A 21,238-nucleotide genomic window follows, 5' to 3' on the forward strand; every position below is an offset into this window, starting at 1 on the left:
ATAACATTCTCTCTGATATTAAGAATTCACAGTCCTCTGTGAAGATTCACAGAACAGTGGGAGGAAAAATAGCATCTCCCTTTATTCAAGTGGTGACCCATGATGGAAATATGGTTAGATGTTAGTAGACCACACAAGTTATTCTAAGACACGATGGATAATGTCTATAGATGAAAACTGAAAACTTACCGATGGGTAGTTAAAGAAAAATTATACCACCTATTGTCTTTAGGTTTAAAAGGGCAACTCCAGTCGTGAGATAGAAGTAAATACACCCATGACCAGAGTTCTCTATCTTCGACTTCTCTCTTTGGCCTAACTATACCTGCTGAAAGAAAGTAGCAGATGATTAAGTGTGCTCTTAGGTTCGTATGTGATATACGTGACACACACACTGATTATTATGTCATACAGTAGTATACATGTAAATACTTGTGAACACTGCAAATGTTACGTACAGGGGACATCACAATGCGAGTACACTCACAGCGTGATAAAGAGATTATAGCGGTGTCTCATTTAGTTTGTAGGTATACACTTAATACCTATGTATTAGATAATAGGAACATGCAGATCAGCACGTAAGCCATAAAGAGAATATTTGAACGTAATAGTTCAACGTTAATAAAAAGTTTACTACGCTAAATTAAGATTTTTTTTATTGGATTTAGGTATTTTTGGTTATATATGAACGAATGTAAGCATCTCTATGATATACATATATGTATGAGTAAACTACTGACATCGACTGGATGATATAATTGACTGTCCGCAGTCGACAGGAAGAGCATATAACAAGACTAAGAAGTATATACAATGTTTGGATCCCTCTTCCTGTTAGGGCCGTGACGTAGGGTATACCTATTATCGTCTCTTGACGCTGTAGAAGAGGAACTATGTGGACTGTTCGCTTTATTTGATTTTGCGACAGTAGCAAAGTGATCCGAAGCATTGTGGCCGCTACGTTTTGTACGGTCTCTTGATTGTGCCTGTAAAGTACTGTGACATGAAGGTTGGTCGTCCGATGAGCTATCATTGAAATTGGAGTGATTTGCGTCATAACGACCACTTGCAGATGGGGATTTATGAAAAGGAACCTCACTCTCATCTTCAGAAGTATTTTGTACATCAAATTCAACGTTTATATCACTGCTATCACCACGCAACGATAAAGTTTGAGATTATTTATGTGTACCCGCATGGGAGAATGATCTGGATCGTCGAATAGTTGGATGTCTGCATTTGTATCTGAAACCCATTTGATGATATAGACGCTGGTCGATCTCTGGATTAGCTTAGACGTTCGATTTTTGTATCCACGTCTATTGTAGTAAAGGACGGCATCGCCTACCTTTAGGTCAGATGGGTGGGTATTTCGGTCATAGTACTTCTTCTGTTTATGTTTTCCCTGGCTGATGTGTTTTCTAGCCAAATCCCATACTTGGTTCATTCGATTGTGTAACTCTTCAGCATATGAACCTTCATTTTGTCCCTTTTGTATGCGAGGTTTAGTGAGGTCGAAAGGTAAACATAGTTCTCTACACATTAGGAGAAGGCTTGGAGATGCGTTGATAACAGTGTGTCGAGAGCTATTGTGAGCTAGCTGACAAAAAAGAACAAACTTATCCCAATAACGATGGTTATCGGCTACAACATGGGATAACATATTGGCTATACTACGGTTGTAAACCTCGACTTGCCCATTAGTTTGAGGGTGATAAGGTAATGTAAATCGGTGGTCAACATTCAACAAATCGTTGATTTGTTTAACTACATCACTAAGAAAGTTCTTTGCACGATCACTGATGAGGGTTTCACTATACACCCGTAACGACAAAAGATTTTGTCTATATAACATTGTGCAACCGTAGCAGCCGTTTGATCTTTAGTGGGGATCATCCCGCACCACTTTGTGAAATGATCCGTAAACATCAGGATATGTTTCATACCCGATTCAGACTCGACATATGGGCCTTGAAAATCTAAAAAGAGAACTTGGAAAGGATATGAAGCCATTTGATTTTTCAAGGGAACTCTCATCGGAGTTTTAGGGTTTTTACGACGCTGACAAGACCCACATTGTGTAAAATGTTCGGTGACTTCTTTAGTCATATGAGGAAACCAGTATTGATCTTTTAATTTCAACAAGGTTTTCGTGACACCAGGGTGTAATGACATGAGAGATTCATGGGCAGAATATAGCAGAGCTTTTCTCTGGCTACTTGGGATGGCAAGAAGTAACTTTGAGTTTTGATCTCTATAGAGAACACCGTTAACAATTCAAAAGTTTTCACTGTCTTTTCGTACTTGACTTTGGTTGCGTTTAGACATATCCGCTGGAAACTTTCCTTTCTCTAGGAATAACTTTATCGGGCCTAGGTATTAATCTCGACTTTGAGCTACACTCATCTCGCTCTCAACAGGGTCTGGAGAATCAGAGTGAATAGTAGCAACCAGTTCAACTATGGAAAGAGCGTCAGCAACATGGTTATGTCTTCCAGGGGTGTGTATAATCTCGTAGTCATAGTCTGCAAGTTGTACGGCCAAACGAGCTAGCCGTGGAGACAGCTCTGATTTTCTTAGAACATACGTATATGCTTTGTTGTCAGTTCTAATTAGGAACTTTGTGTTTAGCAAATAATGTCTGAAATGCCTTACACAAGAGAGGATAGCAAATAATTCTTGTTCACAAGAGTCCCATTTCCTTTCGGCTTTGTTTAAAGCTTTTGAAAAGAAAGCAATTGGATGGTCTTTGCCATCTTCTCGTATTTGAGATAGAACACCACCGACGGCAATAGCTGACGCATCAGTAGTAAGGATGAACTGAAGAGAGAAATCAGGAAAGACTAGGACAGGAGCAGAGGTTATGTGGGACTTCAATTCAGCAGTGGCACGTTGGCACTCCTCATCCCAATGGAAAACAATGTATTTATTAGTAAGTTTGATCAAAGGGGCAGCAATTTTGCTAAATCCCTTGATGAAACTCCTATAAAATCCGAACAGACCCAAGAGTCTGCGAACACCAGTCTTGTCCTTAGGAGCAGGGAAGCCCACAATTTTTTGGACATTATGTGGAGTCACGGCCATACCATCTTGAGAGATTACATGTCCAAGATACAAAACCTCTTTCTGACAAAAGAAGCTTTTGGATAGACGATATTTCAATCCCACAAACCTCAAACGAGTAAAGACAGTTCTCAATAATTGAAGGTGTGACGGAAAGTCCTCCGACGTCATCAACCAGTCGTCAAGATATACACAGCTACTACCATTACCGATGAGGTCGGCCATAATGGCAAGAGACAGGCGGGCAAATGTGGAAGGAGAACCCGAAGCACCTTGCGGCATGACTTTCCATTTGTTAGGACCCCAAGGGGTTATAAAACCAGATTTCTCCTGGGAAGACTCATGTAGAGCTACCTGAAAGAAACCGGAGCAAAGATCGATAGTACTGAAATATTTCTTACCATGCATGATTTCGGCAGCATTATCGATAGAAGAAAGAGCCATACAGTGTTTTACAGTTACAGCGTTCAATTTGCGATAATCAACGCAGAAACGCCAGGTGTTATCTTTCTTCTTCACCAGAACAATGGGAGAAGACCATTCCCCAGTACCAACAGTGATTAACCCTTGCCATTGCATTTCGTCAAGCTGAGCTTTGACCTCAGCAAGAAGACCAACAGGAATGTTGTAAGGTCTACTCCTTACTGGAACAGTTCCAGTTACGGTCTCAATGACATGCTGTACGATTTTTGTTCTGCCCAATTCAGATATATTTTCACCGACAATATCTTTGAATTCATCAAGTAGATCAGAAAGTTTAGCTTTTTGGTTGTCAGTCAGCATCGTATTACGTAGATCCACACGCTCACTAGGTTTAATACTCTTCACATTTACTGTATTCCCCTTTGTATGAATCTTGATCTTAGTGGTCATAAGATTATCATCCTCATCTAAAGGTTCGATAGTGCCAACAATCGAATTCACACTAATTTCTTGTATTTCTTTACTTACATTTATAATGGGTATACAAACTTTAGTGCCAGAAACACGATCTACACATTTCCCAATCAACAAATGCTTAGAAACATGACGATTGTCACCTTCAAAAAGGCATTGATGACCGTCAAGACATGGAGTTGAAACATTAGCCACAACTGCGACTTCAGATAGAGAAGGGATCTGAACCGCGTTAAGGACTGAAACAGAATCAGATTGATTACGAGTGCCCATAGGCAGGACGGTACTATTGAATTTGAAAGTGCAATTGTTGAAGTTATAGGTCACGTCACCTAACTTTTTTAAGAAATCGGTACCCAATATAACTTCTTGGGTGATATTAGAAGTCACGAACAATCTTTGATTGAAAGATTGTGAACCAACCGAGACCTTCACAGTGGTTTCACCGAGAATTTTTAAGGATTCACTGGTGACGCTAGTGGCATTCAATTTAGAAGCAGTATGTTTCAAACGAAGCGCATTAGCGATATCACTATGAAGTGAAGACACAGAAGCACCAGCATCAGCGAAGGAGATGCATTCTCGACCATTGATGATAACTGGTATGAGGGCTTGACGTTGGGTAGATTTCTGATGATTACCAATCATATTGATCTTTGATAAGGGATTAGGTGACTGACCGAATTGTCATTTGGTACTCTTCCTGTAGAAAGAAGGCCAATTGAATAGGCGCCAAGAAGCATCATTGGTCTGCTCATCACATTGTTCCAATTTAGCTTCGGCAAGGTTGGGGTAGATAGGTTGGTACGCAGGAGGACGGATGTAAGTAGCCGTTGAAGTAGTTGGAAGAGTCCTGAGATGACATGTCTCAGATGTTGATGTTAAAGGGGGAAGGTAAGATTGACCAGCAGTGGCTGGACAATTGGGTTCCATTGGTACTATTTGCTGAGGAGTTAAAGGAGAGACAGCCGTCTCTGCGACTTCATCCTCAGAATCAGTGGAACAATCTGCATCATTACGCTCAACGTCTACATTAGCTACAAGCTGTCCATTACCAAGACGAGGTATATTGACTCGAAAGTTCGGACAACAATGTTTTCTCAATATGTACAGTATGAAACCTATGGCCACAATTGAAACAATGATATTACAGAAGAAAGACCATAATTCATAACCGGAAGCAACGTGTCCGCCAAACAGAAAAGCAAATAAGGAATTACCAAGCAGGGATTCCTTTGACTCGATAACATTATGTTCTAAAGTACGATGTGCTGAACTTTGTACACCCATAGCTTCCAGAACTTGTCTTTGGCGATCTAAAGTTTCTAACAAGGTATTTAGACTTTGGTGGTTACTTAATTCATGCCAATTTAAACGATGAGCAGTGCTATAAACAGTTTCATGGATTTTAGTAGGCTGTATGCCTAATTGAATGTCAGGGAGACGAAGTCTAGAAACATTAGTCAAAGCAGAAAGATCACCAGTTCGTGAATAGCGTAACATACTACCATTTAGTCTAAGGATCACTCTATCTATGTAGGAACAGTCAACAGTATGGGTATCTTTGTGGACAACGTTTTCAATAGGATCTAGATATCCAATTATCTTTGAACCGCCCATGCTTACTTCGATGGGAATGAATTGCGTACAATTGTTTTCCGACATTGGAAAAATGTGGTAAAGATCAGGAGGTAATTCGGTACAAGGATAAATTTCTAGAATACCAGGCCCACTTGAAGCTATTATGTATGGGTTTTGTAGCATGTACCTAGCACTGGCTGTAGGGTGTTTCTCCATAAGCAAAGTGATTATTTTTAAAGTTTGTGAAAGAAGATGGCATGTATAATAGTAACTGTTCCAGAACTGCTCTATCATGTTATTATGCATTTCTCCTGCTAATCCTTGCAACATAGCATTCATAAGTACTACATCATCACCCCAAGTAGTGTAATCAGCCTTAATTTTCTGAGCTAACGTAGTAAAATTGACAGTATCAAGAAAAGATATCATGACCCCTTGATCAGAGAGACTAGTTTTGTTTCCCTTACAGTTAGTGAATGACAGAAACCCGTATGTGTGGAAAGTTAGAGGCAAGTTGCGATCATTACTGACAAAATGGTCTTCATACAGTTTCCCCTTCATTGTGTACCATCTTTCGTATTCGCAATAACTTTCCTTATTAGTTTCCCATACGAGTATCGATTGATCTGAGAGTAAACAGCTACCATGTTCATAACGACAATGCGAAACATCACCTGTGGGTGACTCAAAGACTTCTACATTGTGTTTCTTAAAGACAGAAGTTACAATGACTTTACATTGATCAGCTTCAAAAGTATGTTCCTTACAACAGTATTGGTAGGATGCATTGACAGAATTTTGGGTAACATATACACCATTAGAACCAATTAAAGAACTAGTAGAACAAGTTTTGTGTGTTACCATTCTTTCACATTCCTCTCTGCTTACAGGTATGCGTTCAGTTATAGCGGTACGGGATTTTACATCTGTAAAGAAAGAAATTTGGGTAGCTATTTTGTCTTTAAACTTTCCACAATGGTAGGCTTTTGATTGCCACTCTACTATATTCTTTTGATATACTTGTATGTTCATGTTTTGAGGGACTGTATGATTATTGCTCATTGCATTGGGTGTACAGGGGTATTCATGAGTTATGTTGTAAATGTGAGCGGCTTTCAGAGTAGAACCGCAGATCATCGGGTTATCAGGAAGGATGATCCGTCGGACTCAGTACCAGAAAACAGAGCACAGACTGTAAGAAGGGTGAGCATGAAACTATTCTTAGGTGATAGTTTCGAACCAGTACCACGTGAAGATGGTTTCCTCAAAGGTGGATTTGAAACGACCTCAACAGCGTTGATTTTCAAATCATCCATTTCTTGAGGTTGAGTAAGAAGAAACTCTGCATACTGTTGTGGTTCGAGTCCATCAGCAGTAGCAGTGACAGCGTTTACATTTTTCTTAGGACACTCTCTCGACCAATGATTCCGTGAACCACATGTCCAGCAGCAATTGTTAGCTTGATTGTTTTTAGACCTAAGTCTATCCGCCGATCGCGGCTGTTGCGGACGACCATAAGAAGGTCTTTGCGAGTGACCACCATTAGATATATTTCTGAAAGATTGAGATTGACTCTGCGAGTTGTAACTTTGGGCACGTGGTCGTGGTTGAAAGTTGTTTGAGAACTGTCGAGGTTTATTATTATCCTGTGGTCTACGGTGATTACTACCATAACTAGACCGATGTGGTGGTTGAGGCTGGTGATTACGTTGAACTGCTGGGTTACCTGTCTGTTTTTCCACCAGGAGCTTCAAATCCTTGATTTGATTACATAAGGGAGCGAGAAGAGGTTCGACTGAATTAACTTCGTTTACAGACATTATTTTGGCTGGAGTTTTATTTTGTATTTCCACAAGCTCGACAACTTCAGCTTCATGCAGCACTTGAGAAAGGGTCATTTTACCTTTAAACATAAGTATTTTCTTAATGGATTCTTGAAGTCTTTGAATAAAAATGTCTACGACAAAAGTATCACGATATGCTTCTGGTACGTTGCCATACGCTGTATCAGCGAGCGAGGAGAGTTCGGCATAATACTCACCGACAGTTCGGCGACCTTGTTGGATAGAGTATAGACCACGCCCCTGAAGGTTAGTATGGACGGTGAAAAGTTTGTCTAATTCAGCTCTAAGCTTTGTGTAGTCAATCATGAGTGAAGGGTTGGCCCTAACAACCCGTTTATATTTGGCATAAGCCGCACCTGTAAATCTATCTGGCAGAGTAAGTGCCAGTTGCTCGCTCGAGAAGCGATATGGTCTGATCTTTATTTCCCACCTCTCAATAAAACTATCCCAACTTTCTCCTGGACCATTGGAAAAATTGTCCATATCATGGAAATTAGGAAGTACTATCGGTGCCAAAGGTGGTTGTACAGGGACTACTGAAGGTGGCTGTGTAGCGAGTACTGAAAGTGGCTGTGTAGGGAATACTGAAGGTGGCTGTGTAGCGAGTACTGAAGGTGGCTGTGTAGGGAGTGCCCTGATTGGCAACTGTGTACTGGCCGTAGGAGGAAGAGAAGAAATACTTGCTTTACTGAGGGTTATAAACGGATTGCTCGGTGATGGCAAAAGGGATTGCATTCTTGGTGTTCTAAATGCAGATGCTGTGCTTAGATTTGGTGCACCCGACCTTAGTTCATGGTTCATCACCTCCAATTGTAAATCCTTGGGAAGAGTTTTCCAGAAATTGAGCATCTCCTTTTTTCATATCAGCTCTTGTATCCTGCTTACGTGTACTTGATTTATCTTGAACATTTAATTTACTTTGTGAGTTTAGTGGATTTATATTGGCCATGGGGTCAAAGTCATCATCAAACCCTTCTGTCATAATGCAAGAATTAAAATTATTATCTCAATAAAAAGAATGTAATAATGTACTACTATAACAATATAATGCTTTTAATACGGCGTAATAGTGATTACTTCACTATAATAGTTCTCCCAAAATCTTGAAACAGTGAGCCCACAAACGCCAGGCAACACTAACAAACCCTAATGAAAACAGCGCAACGCAATAAGCGGCACTACAAACACAGCTGGAACGACGCCGGCAAAGGGGGAGCTCCGATACGCACAGCACCAACGCGAGGTGATCAGCCACGTGATTGCAGGTGTGGGTAAGAAAGTAGGGTTTACGGCAAGACTGCCACTAATGAGACCGATAACAATCAGTTCAAGAACATGCAAGCTGACAAGCAAGCAAACAATCAGCGAACCAGCACTGATTACAGGGAGGAAACACCGCGTGTAAGAAAGTGAAACACAAGGAACAATATTATAAAAAATGACAAAATTTTTAATAAACTCACAAAAAGAACAAGGCAGAATTATGTTCAATACCTGATTAGAATTCACATAGTTAGTAAAACATGACAAACAGCGGTTAGCTGTAAAAGAACTTCATGACAAATTCGAGACAATGAATATTAAAGCCAGTAAGGTCAGTGAAGATACGAAGCGCTTTCGTGTAGTAGACCAGGAATGGCACAGAAAGAAAATTAGTAAATTATTTCTATTAGTAAATTATTTTTTTCATTAATATTTATTATGAAACTTATTTTACCAACAGCCTTATATTTATATTATAACCTGTACCGCGTTGAAGGAACAGGCACCTCCACCAAAATGATATGTTAGAATTCGGTATTATTCAGTTACCCATAATTGAAATTAATCGGTGTTTAAATTCTCTTCATATCACAATATTCAACAGATCGCTGAGCATGCGAGAGAGAGATAGCCGCTGGCTGTTATTATTATTACATAATATTATTAAGCAGAGCTTAATAATATTACGGCGTGAACCCTATAGCTATTACATTGTGGGACGTAGTTATTACCTTATTACATTACATATTATCATATTACATAGCTATTACATTGCATGATTCAATAGAAATATGACTTTAATTACGGAAATATGTTAGAACAGTAATTTACCTTTTTATTAGTGATCGTCCACTGCAGACTGGTCACTCCTTTTTGGATGTACGCAGCCTGCCGTGACCAGGCACGGATTTGGATAGTAAAAGTATAGGGCGATCACCGTCTCGTGGAAGTGGCCTTCACCGGTCGAGAGTTCGACCCAAAAAGAAAAAAGGATAGTTCGAAATCTCCCGGTTAGATGTTGCATCTGAAGACCAACGAGTGCAAGAACTGTGACGGGGGGGGGGGTTATCAGTACTGCCCCTATTAAGAGAAATAACTCATGCTATTCCAATGTGACGTAGGCCAGCTACGCAATATTATTGGTCGTACTAATTGTGCCTAGTACACTATAGTCAATGCCAACGTGGACTACAAGATGGCGGATCCAAACCATAATGCAATTTCCTACGCAGTTCCGACTTAGATAATTTAAAGGTCGAATTTCCCGGCAATGAGGAGACAACTCCTTTTCGGCAAGAAGAAACTGACAAAACGAGATATAACAGTAGCCTCACTTGAATAAGGCTAGACGAACGGTGTTTGCAGCTTGGCCTTTAGTTTTCTGTTATTATATTGTTGATTCTGTGTTCTTAAACACTGAAAGACATTGTCATGTTTTAATGAATTGGCTACAATACCAGTAGTGCAGATTACCATAAAATTCCACAACTTTTGTGCTGTTTTTTCATGTTTATGTTGTGTTAAAACTCTTTCTTTTACAAAAAATCATCAAGTTCCAGGTGAGCTTCCAATAAAAGTCAGTTGGGTTTTTTTGTTGATTTGTCCTGTGAGCTGTCATAATCTTATGTGTTTTTTCTTTCAGCTTGATTTTTTTGTTTATTTTAATATATTCTGACGGTTCTTTGACATTTGGTTGTGCTTAAGTGGTCTCACTCAAAATGCTTTGGTGTTGCTGCTGATATTTGATTTTGAGATATGAGCTCTTTTGTAGTCGTTTAGTCTTCTCCATCAATGACTTTTGAATGCTTACAACTGTAAAATATTTATTAGATTAAAATATAGAAGTATTAGCATTTCGGACATTCATCATCATGCAATGTACTTATATGCTTCTTTGATGAATTAAAACTCTGCAGTTTTGGTCACTCATATCCATCTCAAAAGGTCCTTTATATGAAGTTTTGATATTATTAATGTATGCAATAAAGCTTGCAACATAAAAATAATGTTAATGATATTTGATGATAATGAATTATACATGATAGTGATATTTACAATTGTACTGAAATATGCTTAAGAAAATGTGGCTTATGAAACAGTGTTCTAGTAGAACTGTCACAATGTTAAACCAACAAAATAATTAGCACTGAGCTTTGGGAGCAATAGATTGAAGTGTGCAATTATACTTTATCTGACTGTGTGTCTCACATAAAATAACACTTCTCATCTTTTTTTATTTCCACTGCAGCCAGTTGCTAGTAACTGTATGTCTTATATTTAATGCTGCTTAGCATCTACATCAAAATGTAAGAAGCTTATGTTTAAGCTGAATTCAATGATTAAACTATAGATTTCGTTTTCTGACCAATATCCTCATCTTACAGAGTTGATAGCTGAAATGTAGCATTCAACGAGAATTGTGGTTGGGAGTCTACAAAACTCCAATTTTGTAGACTCGTCTGTATCTGCCTTCAATTTTTGGGTTTCAGGGTGTTCTGGACAGCTGCAGGTAATCAAAACACTAAAGCGAAATATTATTTTAAGCAAAAACATGTGAATGATATCAATTTGAGTGTATTATACACAGTATGCATGTGTATAGCATAGCAACATGTGACAACATAACAGTGTATTGATATAAAATGTGTAAAAAGTTTGCTGGAGGATAAACGTAAAAAAATCATCGCGTAGCAACTGGTATTTTATGTAATACCTACTTTAGTTTTTTTCCGGGATCTTGGAACGTTCTTTAAAACACAACTATACTTTACTATAAAACATGACATTGAATCACTAAGTAAATGAAAAGTCGAACTAATAATCTCGGCACACACGGAAATCTTCAGATTAAAACAAATTTAAAATATAATGTGCAATCAAACACCCATGATGTGTCATATAAAAACAGCCCACTAACAAATATTCATTGTCTTATCAAATTCTCAGTTTTACATCAGTCGTGTGACATTTTAAAACTGAGTTGAAGACCAAAATGATGTTGAAAATAAACGTATTTGATAGCAAAGCCTCTACAGGTATATGCATGAAACAATGGGCAAATCTAGCAAACACATATTGATTTTTACAACTTCGCTCACAGTTGATCAGAGTTGATCACTCATTGAGTAAGCCACCTCGATGTTAGATTTGGTGACATAGTTTACTCAAGTGATATTGATTTTGGTTCAGACAAGTGTAGATTCCTAGTTGTGAGTCTTTGTAGAATTGAAGTTAATTTATACTGAAACCTAGCCTATAGTCCATAATTTTGATTTCATAAACTTTTGTTCAGGTGCATTAAGCTGTCATACATTAGTTTATTGCAAGCATTAGGTATCATATGCTCACTTGGGTCAATATCTCAATTTGCTGCAACTAAGTGAACAATTGAATAATTTATTAGTGCAGTATTTTTAATTGAGACACTTTCGAACAATAAATACTTTATTCCTTGTACAACCTGAGAAATAAATGGTAATTTATTTTAATATGGTGCATGAGGTTGAATTATAACTCATTTTGGTGGCCAGAGTTGACTTAGAATAAACTCAAGCGCTGTAATCTGATGCACTTGATTATATGAGAAACATAATTATCGAAATCAGTCTACGCACAAAGTGTGTGAGGTCACGGTATTCTTAACAAAATTGACTGTTTGACAAGCCGTTTGAGACAGTCGATATCTGGAAAAATTTAGACTGCTGCATCTATGCGTATTTTTATGATTGTAATGCATTTAACAGTATGAACTAGGGATAGTGTGGCTTATAAAAACAAAAAGCCTTGCACTCATTATTTCTAGCTGTAGCCACTACATATATCTCTAAATCTTCAGTCAAGCATCCTTGATTGAATGAATGCAAAATAGGCAAATCTCATATTTGAAACAAGCAATTAAGAGATTCTACCAAAGAAACGAAACTTTTTCTCTACTGCACTCCATGGGAGATTATCAGAATGCAAACAGCTCTAACCTTTACTTCAGATGTGCTAATATTTTCATTAAACAGTCCTGATGCTGAAAAATAGTGTGATTATGGGAATATGAGTGTTTAACTAAGTATTGAAAACAAAATAATGAAGAAAACATTAAAAACAATTGGTATATCGCATTAACAGTTTTCCGTGAAACATATTTTGTTATTCCTGCTGACTGAATTATAGGGCATCAGGGTTACAAAGTTGACTCTATTCATTGCCATTTGAATATAAGTTTTTGTGTGTTTTCGCTATAAAATTTCTAAAAATAATTGACCAAATACCAACATGAGTTTCTAGACACCTACAGGTAATTTACATTTTCGAAGAAATTGTTTTAATTGCAATGAATGCATTGCAAGGCTAAGCAAATTGGCTAGTTTGGCTTATTAGATGTTGAATCCCATTCATATTAGAAATTGAGACTGGCAAACGCCTTTTAAACTTTTTTATCATTGAGTAACTAACAACCAGAAAACTTTCACTTAACAAACAGTTAACATAATGTTTAATGAGAATTTAATACCCTTCAGGGCAATCATTATAAGTAGAAATATTTTAAAAGCAAACAAAATTACCGCTTTCTGTTAGAGATTCTGCCAATTTAAGGCGTTGTGCAATTTTCATGAGACCACCAATAAAGTTGCACTTTTTTGCTTGTGTGACCGCAGGAAGCTTTAACATTGAAAAATAATTAGTTTCAAACAGTATAGCACTTTTTTATGAAATTTGTTGTCTTTGTAAAACATTCAAATATAATCTTTGGTGATAAAATTCTCTTTCTTAAAAGCATTTTTATGGAATGAAAGTAAGGGATTCTTCAATAACATTTTCCCCATTCTGGGACAACAATACGACTACTTTTTATCTACATGGCTGTCTCACAACACTACCGACTGAACTTGGATGCTCGAACAGCAAGTTAAATAGATTTTATCTTCATTTTTTAAGAAAAAAATCTAAAAATCATTGACTTGCTTCTTTTTAATGATCAGTGAGATGTAATAGGTCCTTATTATTCACATAAAACTAATGGACCAATATTTATTTTTGATGGAAATAAAAACTTGTTCGAGCATGACTAATGTTGTTTCCTTATTATGTACCTAATTTATTTTTACATTACTGTATCTAACTTTCTGAAAACAAACAATGTTTGTTAAACGTCTCAGATTCATATAAGTCATCATTTTTGAAACATTAAACTCATTATTGGCCAATTATTGTAGCATTTGACCCTGAAGCTTTGGTGAGTTTTGTTTATATTGGAATGATGATGTGTCTGCTCGTTCTATAGGCAAGTGTTTTTGCTGTATGGGTAGATAATTACATGTACACATCTCACTATGCTGTCAGCTGTTTGCTTAATTTTCAGAAATCAGTCTTTCAGTTTCCATAAATGGATTTGATCAAGTATCTTTTATAATTCGGAGCTATCTTGGTCAGTTGGTTCTATTTATTTATTGACCTGTTTCCAATGATATGATGATCAGATCCATACCACTGTGATCATCTACTACTGTGTTCTTATGTAGTCCTGTCATCTCATTGAACAGTGGGTCAGTGAAGTTTATTTGTTATGCTGCTGGAGTTGTCTTTTACTTGAAAGTTTCAGTTATTACTCTAAACAGTTCTTCCTAATTAGGTACTCTTGTTTCGTTTTGGTGTGTTTTAATTTTTTTGTTTCAGTGTGCCCATGATGGCTAAAATGATGATATGTGATAGGTGAAAATCAAACGCTGCTGAAAGTTCTAGCTTCCTAGCTATTTGACGAGTTTGCTCTTTTTTGCAGCATGACTGTTTAAATGGGACATGATCACTGCTCAAGAACTATTATTGACCATACAGGTAGGGTCTGAATGGTTAAACTGCTGAGACATCTTCAAACAGTTTTCTCTTGTTGGTGCAGTAATTTTTTACAGCCTAGTGTATTTGAATAGTAGAAGATAAGCTGCTGATCCCATTTTAGATTAAAATAAGTGCTGTGTGCAGTCCATTTAACCTGGCATCGGTGTCTGGTATATATTGTTTGATTTGTTCTGACTGCCCAGCACTGGTGGGCTGAGTAGGAACTCCTTCAATCCTGGAAAAGCTGTCTCTGCTTTAGTTGATCATCATAATTTTTCCCTAATACTATGAGTTTGTGTATTGGTTTGTCAATTTTGGCATAGGCTGAATACAATGTAGAATCAACTTCGGTAGCCAACAATTCACAGAAAAAGTTTTCACCTAGGCCTAGCAGTTAGGAGTTATCCTTTTGCAAACAAGTATCATCTTTATTGATCATTTTTTTGTGTTTTACTGCTCTCTAAAATTTACATATACCCAATTTCTAAAATTAGTTACTTCCTAGAGTCATAAGGAAAAGCTCCTATTGGTGATTTTAAAAAAGAATATTAAAATCACAAAAAAGTGTAATGCTCAGGATCTTTAATAAACCGCCACTGACTTCACTGACTTCACTGACCACCAGTCCCTAATTGTTCAGCTGTTTATGTTGCCTGTCGATAAACATTGAGAGTGTGAAATAATTTTGATTGCTCATTCAAAATTTTAATTAACTAATGACAAAACAAACAAAATGTTACACTATAACCCCAGATTCCTAGAAACCAATCTACTTTTACCATTTTTGCATTGCTTCATTGTTTCATTGCTTCATTGCTCCATTGCTTCATCGCTTCACTTTTGCATTGCCTCAAAAAACAGTTGAAAACAGAGTACCCTCACATCGAAATAGTCTTCCAAATAACTTACCCAAAAACCTCTGCATTCACTAGTTTTAGTGTTAATGTTGGAAGCCATTTGTTAAGCCTAAATTAATCAAAAACTGTTGTATAGGTTTGCTAATTCTTTTTGGCCCAGTGTCTCAATTAGCTGCAGTGCTGCTGCGCATGTGGGCCTTACCATGCTTTAAAAAGTGTGAACTAAGATTTAATTTGTTCTGTTTGTTTTAATCAATATTATAACCATATTTTGTTTAGCTAAATTTTGTATTTCTACAGATTGATGAATTAAAATATACTCACTCACAAGCGTGAACTCAAACAGACACAAAGCTCACTTTGGCTGGGCTTAAAATTCAAACTATACTGTTCGGAACTTTTAAGTCAGGTATTTGCTACAGTATATTGCTAATGTTTACCAATAAGATTAGAGGTATTTGCTAAAAATGACCACATCTTTTTTTTTCTCCCAGACAGTTGACACAACTAAGATTGCCTATAATTGTGATTTATGCATGCTAACATATGTCTAATCAGCTCCTTTTTACCTTAATTTTCAAGCTAGACCAAAATGCTGCCATGGCAGTTTTATAAGAGTAGCTTCACGTCAGAAGACAACTGAGCCACAAATGCGTTATCAATAGCAATTGGCTAATTTCAAATCTGGTGCTGCTTGATACGTGATCCTACTTTGAAATGAGAAATGTAAATATATGTGCTATGTCATGTTTGTATACAGTTCAATGGGCATCCTTTAAAGCTATATTAAGCAAAACAGCCAAATGTATGGATAAATGCTGCAGGAGTTAAGACACATCCTTGCTTGATTGTATTTTTTACCACACATTTAATTGACAAGTCTTTAATTTTAACCATTTGTGCCTGCAACTCATTGTGTAGTGCTCTGATCAGATGGGTTAATTTCAGTGTGCATCTCAGCTTTTTTAGAACGCTATGCAGCTCATCTTTGAAAGCAGTATTAAAGGCTGTTTGTAAAATCTAAGGATGCGGTAAAGAGCTCTAAATTTTGTTCAGCAAATTTCTTGAAATTTGACAAAGATTGAAGACCTTTGTCACAAATTCTGAGTGCTGTATATAGTATCATAAATAAAGTTATAGCATGACAATAGTTATTGCGCAATACGCTGATGAGTCATGATTATAAATTTAGAAGCATCGTTCTATTACTAGATTTTTTCTGAAGGGATTTTCTGGAAGCTTCTAAAATAATTGTAAGGAGGTATAAATAGCCTGACTGCAGCAGTTCATGAGAATTCAGTTTACACTGTACATGTCTACAAGTCAGCAATAAAGGATTATTTTATACTCTCACAGCAATCCTCGGCATATTATTATATAGACACTATATTACTTATACACAGTTAGCCGCAATATTACACCCGGACGTCTTAACTCTTAGCCTTGTGCAGACATCAGGATACAATCTCAACACCGGATATCTTGAACCTGTCACATTGCATCACCACTTTGTGACAACTTGGGGGCTGCTCCAGTAATATATATCGTTGATCAGAATTATATCAGTCTAACTCATGCAAGACATAAAGAGTACCAAAAGACAGTCAGTAATGGCGGAGACTATTATGAGCAGTATGCGGAGGGCAATGGATATGGGCGAGAAACTTGGATTAAAGGATGCTGAGCTAGCCAAAGTCATTGAAGAGAATGAACCAAATTTTGCAGCGGAAATTGAACGCAAGGAGAGACGGATGGAACGAGAAACCAAAAAAGAATCTGAGGACAGACAACTCCAAATGCATATGAAGCAAATGGAGATAGACAGCCAGAACCAAGCAAGAGAGTTGGAGATGCAAAGAGAGATAGAAGAAAAAAGGTTAGCGCATCAGCTCGAGATGAAAAAACTGGAAATGGAGACTATTAGGATGGATGACTCCAAAAATGAGAGTACAGGACTAGAGCGGGTTAGAAGTAAACCTAAACCGAAACTACCAGTGTTTGATGAGAAAACAGATGACATGGATAGTTACCTGCAGCGATTTGAATGGATAGCTGATAACTATCAATGGGATAAAGCTGAATGGTCATTCCATTTGAGCCAAAATCTCAAAGGTAAGGCTAGAAAGACTTACACTAGAATGGCGGCAGATAATAGGATGCACTACGATCAGGTGAAGGAAGCTGTATTAAAATGCTACAATCTCACGGAGGAAGGCTACAGAAAGCGATTTAGAGAGAGTAAAGCCGAGCCCAATAAAACACCTCAACAATTTCTAGTTTGACTAAGTACCTACATTGACAAGTAGGTCGAGCTATTGAGCTGCAACGACCTGAAAGAACTCAACACACAAGAACAATTCATAGCGACATGTCGTACAGATCTCGCTGTACATCTAAAGGAGATAAAATTTGACAGCTGTGACAAGTTGGCTGAAGCTGCTAACAGATACCTGACAGCTCACGGTTGCAAGATGTCATTTATAAGGAAGACAACTCCAAACGAGACAATCATCACCGGCCACAGTTATAGCGAAAAGAGGCATATTGCAAATCGGTGTAATTAGAAGCCTCAAAAGTACTGTGCTCACTGCAAGATGAATAACCATAACACAGCCAAAAGTCGAAGACTCAAGACACCTACGCACAAGGCAGGTGTGGCTGAAGGGGAGACAAATCCAGAAGGACAGAATACAAATGAAATTAAGCTAAGTGGAAAGCGTTACGTACAAGTAGCATGTTGTAAAGGTAAAGTTGGTGAAATGGAGAATGGAGTAAACCTGGTTGGAGGTTATGTAAATGGTAAGCGGGTGGAGATGGTTAGAGATACTGGATGCACCACAGTAGTGGTCTAGAAATCACTGGTAAAAGCTGATCAGTACACATGAGAGGAAGGATATCTATGAATGGCAGATAACACTGCTAGAAAACTGCCATTTGCCAAAATCAGCACCGATACACCATTCTATCAGGGAGATGTAACAGCGATGGTTATGGAGACACCCATTCACGATCTAATGCTAGGAAATATTTCAAGTGCTCGATTCTCATGTGATCCACTACCAGAACAGGATCAGGACTGTTCTGTGGTTACATGTGCACAAGCTATAGAAAATAAACGAGGAGAAAAACTACTATCAGTTGTCAGCAATTAAAACATCGAAGTAAACAGAGAAGACCTCATCAAGTCACAGAGAGAAGACGATTCTCTAAAGAGGCTGTATGATGCTACAGAAGCAGTAACGAAAGGCAAACAACAAATCAGGTTCATGGTGAAGAAGGACATCCTTTATCATGAATATTATCACTTAGGGTACAACAGTGGACAGCCGATAAAACAAGTAGTTGTACCGAAAACTCTATGTGTCGCTGCGATGAGACACGACCACGATTCTTTATTGAGTGGACATCTGGGAATCTCTAAAACTACTGATCAAATCCTAACCAATTTTTTCTGGCCGGGTCTACATGATGAGGATACGAGATTCTGTCGATCCTGCGACATCTGTCAACGCACCGTAAAGAAAGGTTCAGTACAGAAGGTTCCCCTACAGCAGACTCCACTAATTAAGACTCCATTCAAGCGCTGCGCTGTCGACTTGATTGGACTGATTAACCCTCCGAGTGGAAAAGGGCATAGATATATACTAACTCTGGTGGACTACGCTACTCGATACCCCGAGGCTGTTCCACTGAAAGAGATAACCTCAGAAGCAGTGGCTGAAGCTCTAATCGACATTTACAGTCGGGTTGGAATACCTGAAAAAGTAATCAGTGATTGAGGGACTCAATTCATATCTGAGTACATGGAGGAGTTCGCCAGACTACTCGGCATGAAGCAGATGCCGACAACCCCCTACCATGCTATGGCTAATTGACCGGTGGAGCGATTCAATGGCACAATAAAGTCAATGCTGAAAAATGTATGCCATCAGGAGCCAAAGCAGTGGCACAGATACATAAACCCGGCACTATTTGCCTACAAGGAGGTCCCACAGGAATCTACTGGATTCTCACAATTCGAGCTGTTGTACGGAAGGACAGTACGAGTGCCGATGAATATTCTATGAAAGCTATGGACACAGGATGATGCCGATGGGGAGACCAAGAGTAGCTACCAACACGTATTTGATCTGCGTGCTAAGCTGGAAGATACGATGGATTTGGCTCAGAAAGCGCTAGAAGGAAATAAGCAGAGGTACAAGCATTACTTCGACAAGAAGGCAAAGAAAAGGGAATTTCAAGAAGGTGACAAAGTTCTCATCCTACTCCCTACTAACCACAACAAGTTACTAATGCAATGGCAGGGACCATATAACGTAGAAGAGAAGGTCGGGATAAACACATACCGAGTTCAGGTCAAAGGTAAAAGTCAAACCTACCACGCTAACATGCTGAAGAAATACTATGTTAGAGATAGTGAAAAGGAAATAACTGAGGTAGCTGGTATCGGAGAAGTAGAAGAAGAGGAAGGCACACTGGTGGAGTTGTATTCGGGAAAGTCAGTTGGAACTGCAAAAGATCTGAATATGGGAGAAAATATATCTGATGAGCAGAGAAATCAGATCACGGACATCGTCATGGACTACACAGATATATTCACAGAAAGACCGGGAAACTGCAATCTCATCAAACATCCGATTACTCTAACCAGTAACAAGCCCATCAAATCCAAACCCTACACATTACCTTGCGCGGTGAGGGAATCACTTAAAGAAGATATAAAAGATATGCTGAACACAGGGATCATTAGAGAATCGAACTCTCCATATGCATCACCAGTCGTACTCGTGAAAAAGCCTGATGGATCCAACCGACTATGTGCTGACTACCGAAACTTGAACAAAAAAACAGTGTTCGATCCAGAGCCAATGACAACAGCAAGCGATCTCTTTCAGAAGATGAGTGGTGATCACTACTTCTCGAAGGTAGATCTAACTAAAGGCTACTGGCAAATTCCTGTAGAGGAGAGTGACATACCAAAGACTGCATTTGTCACTTCAGATGGGCAATACGAGTTCATCAGGATGGCGTTTGGGATGGTCAACTCTGGAGCAACATTTGTACGTGGCATGAAGAAACTATTAGAGGATTTACCAAGAGTAAACAACTACATCGATGACATCATCATACACACTGCCAAATGGGAGAATCACATGGACACACTGAGAGAACTATTCACCCGTTTGGCCAAGGCACAGCTCACAATCAAACCGACAAAATGCTACCTTGGTGGAACATCGATAGAGTTCCTAGGTCACAAGATTGATTGGGGAGAACTGAAACCGATGGAAGACAATGTGGAGAAAATCACTGAAGCTCCAAGGCCTCGGACCAAGACTCAAGTACGGTCGTTTCTAGGATTGACCGGCTACTACCGAGAGTTCGTCCAAAATTACGTGGCAATAGCAAGTCCTCTTTCGGACTTGACAAAACAAAAGACAGCCAAATAAAGTTATCTGGACAGATGCGCAAGGGAAGGCACACCGGAAACTAAAAGCAACCATAAACGAGAAACCAGTTCTGAAACTACCAGACATAACGAAGCAGTTCACCCTAAGGACTGAAGTGTCGGACACTGGACTCGGAGCTGTACTACTACAGGAACATGGCGGAAAGCTATTTCCTGTCAGCTATGCTAGCAGAAAACTATTGGACCGTGAAAGGAATTACTCAACAATAGTGAAAGAATGCCTGGCAATTGTATGGGCTGTAAAGAAATATCTACCATATCTCTACGGTGTGAAGTTCATACTACAAACGGATCACCAACCACTAACGTACATCAATTGAGCAAAGTATGAGAACAGCAGAGTGATGAGATGGGCACTATATCTACAGAATTATTTCATGACGGTGAAATTGATCAAAGGGAAAGACAACGTCAGAGCGAACTACATGAGCAGA

General features: G+C 38.4%; 1 pseudogene; it reads left to right on the top strand.

Moving 5' to 3' along the window:
* The first annotated feature begins 16,944 nt into the window (after positions 1 to 16,944).
* Positions 16,945 to 20,784, top strand: LOC137404753 (uncharacterized; annotated as a pseudogene).
* Positions 20,785 to 21,238: the final 454 nt, after the last annotated feature.

The sequence above is a fragment of the Watersipora subatra genome, chromosome 9, assembly GCF_963576615.1.
Source record: "Watersipora subatra chromosome 9, tzWatSuba1.1, whole genome shotgun sequence".
In the NCBI taxonomy this organism is placed as follows: domain Eukaryota; kingdom Metazoa; phylum Bryozoa; class Gymnolaemata; order Cheilostomatida; family Watersiporidae; genus Watersipora; species Watersipora subatra.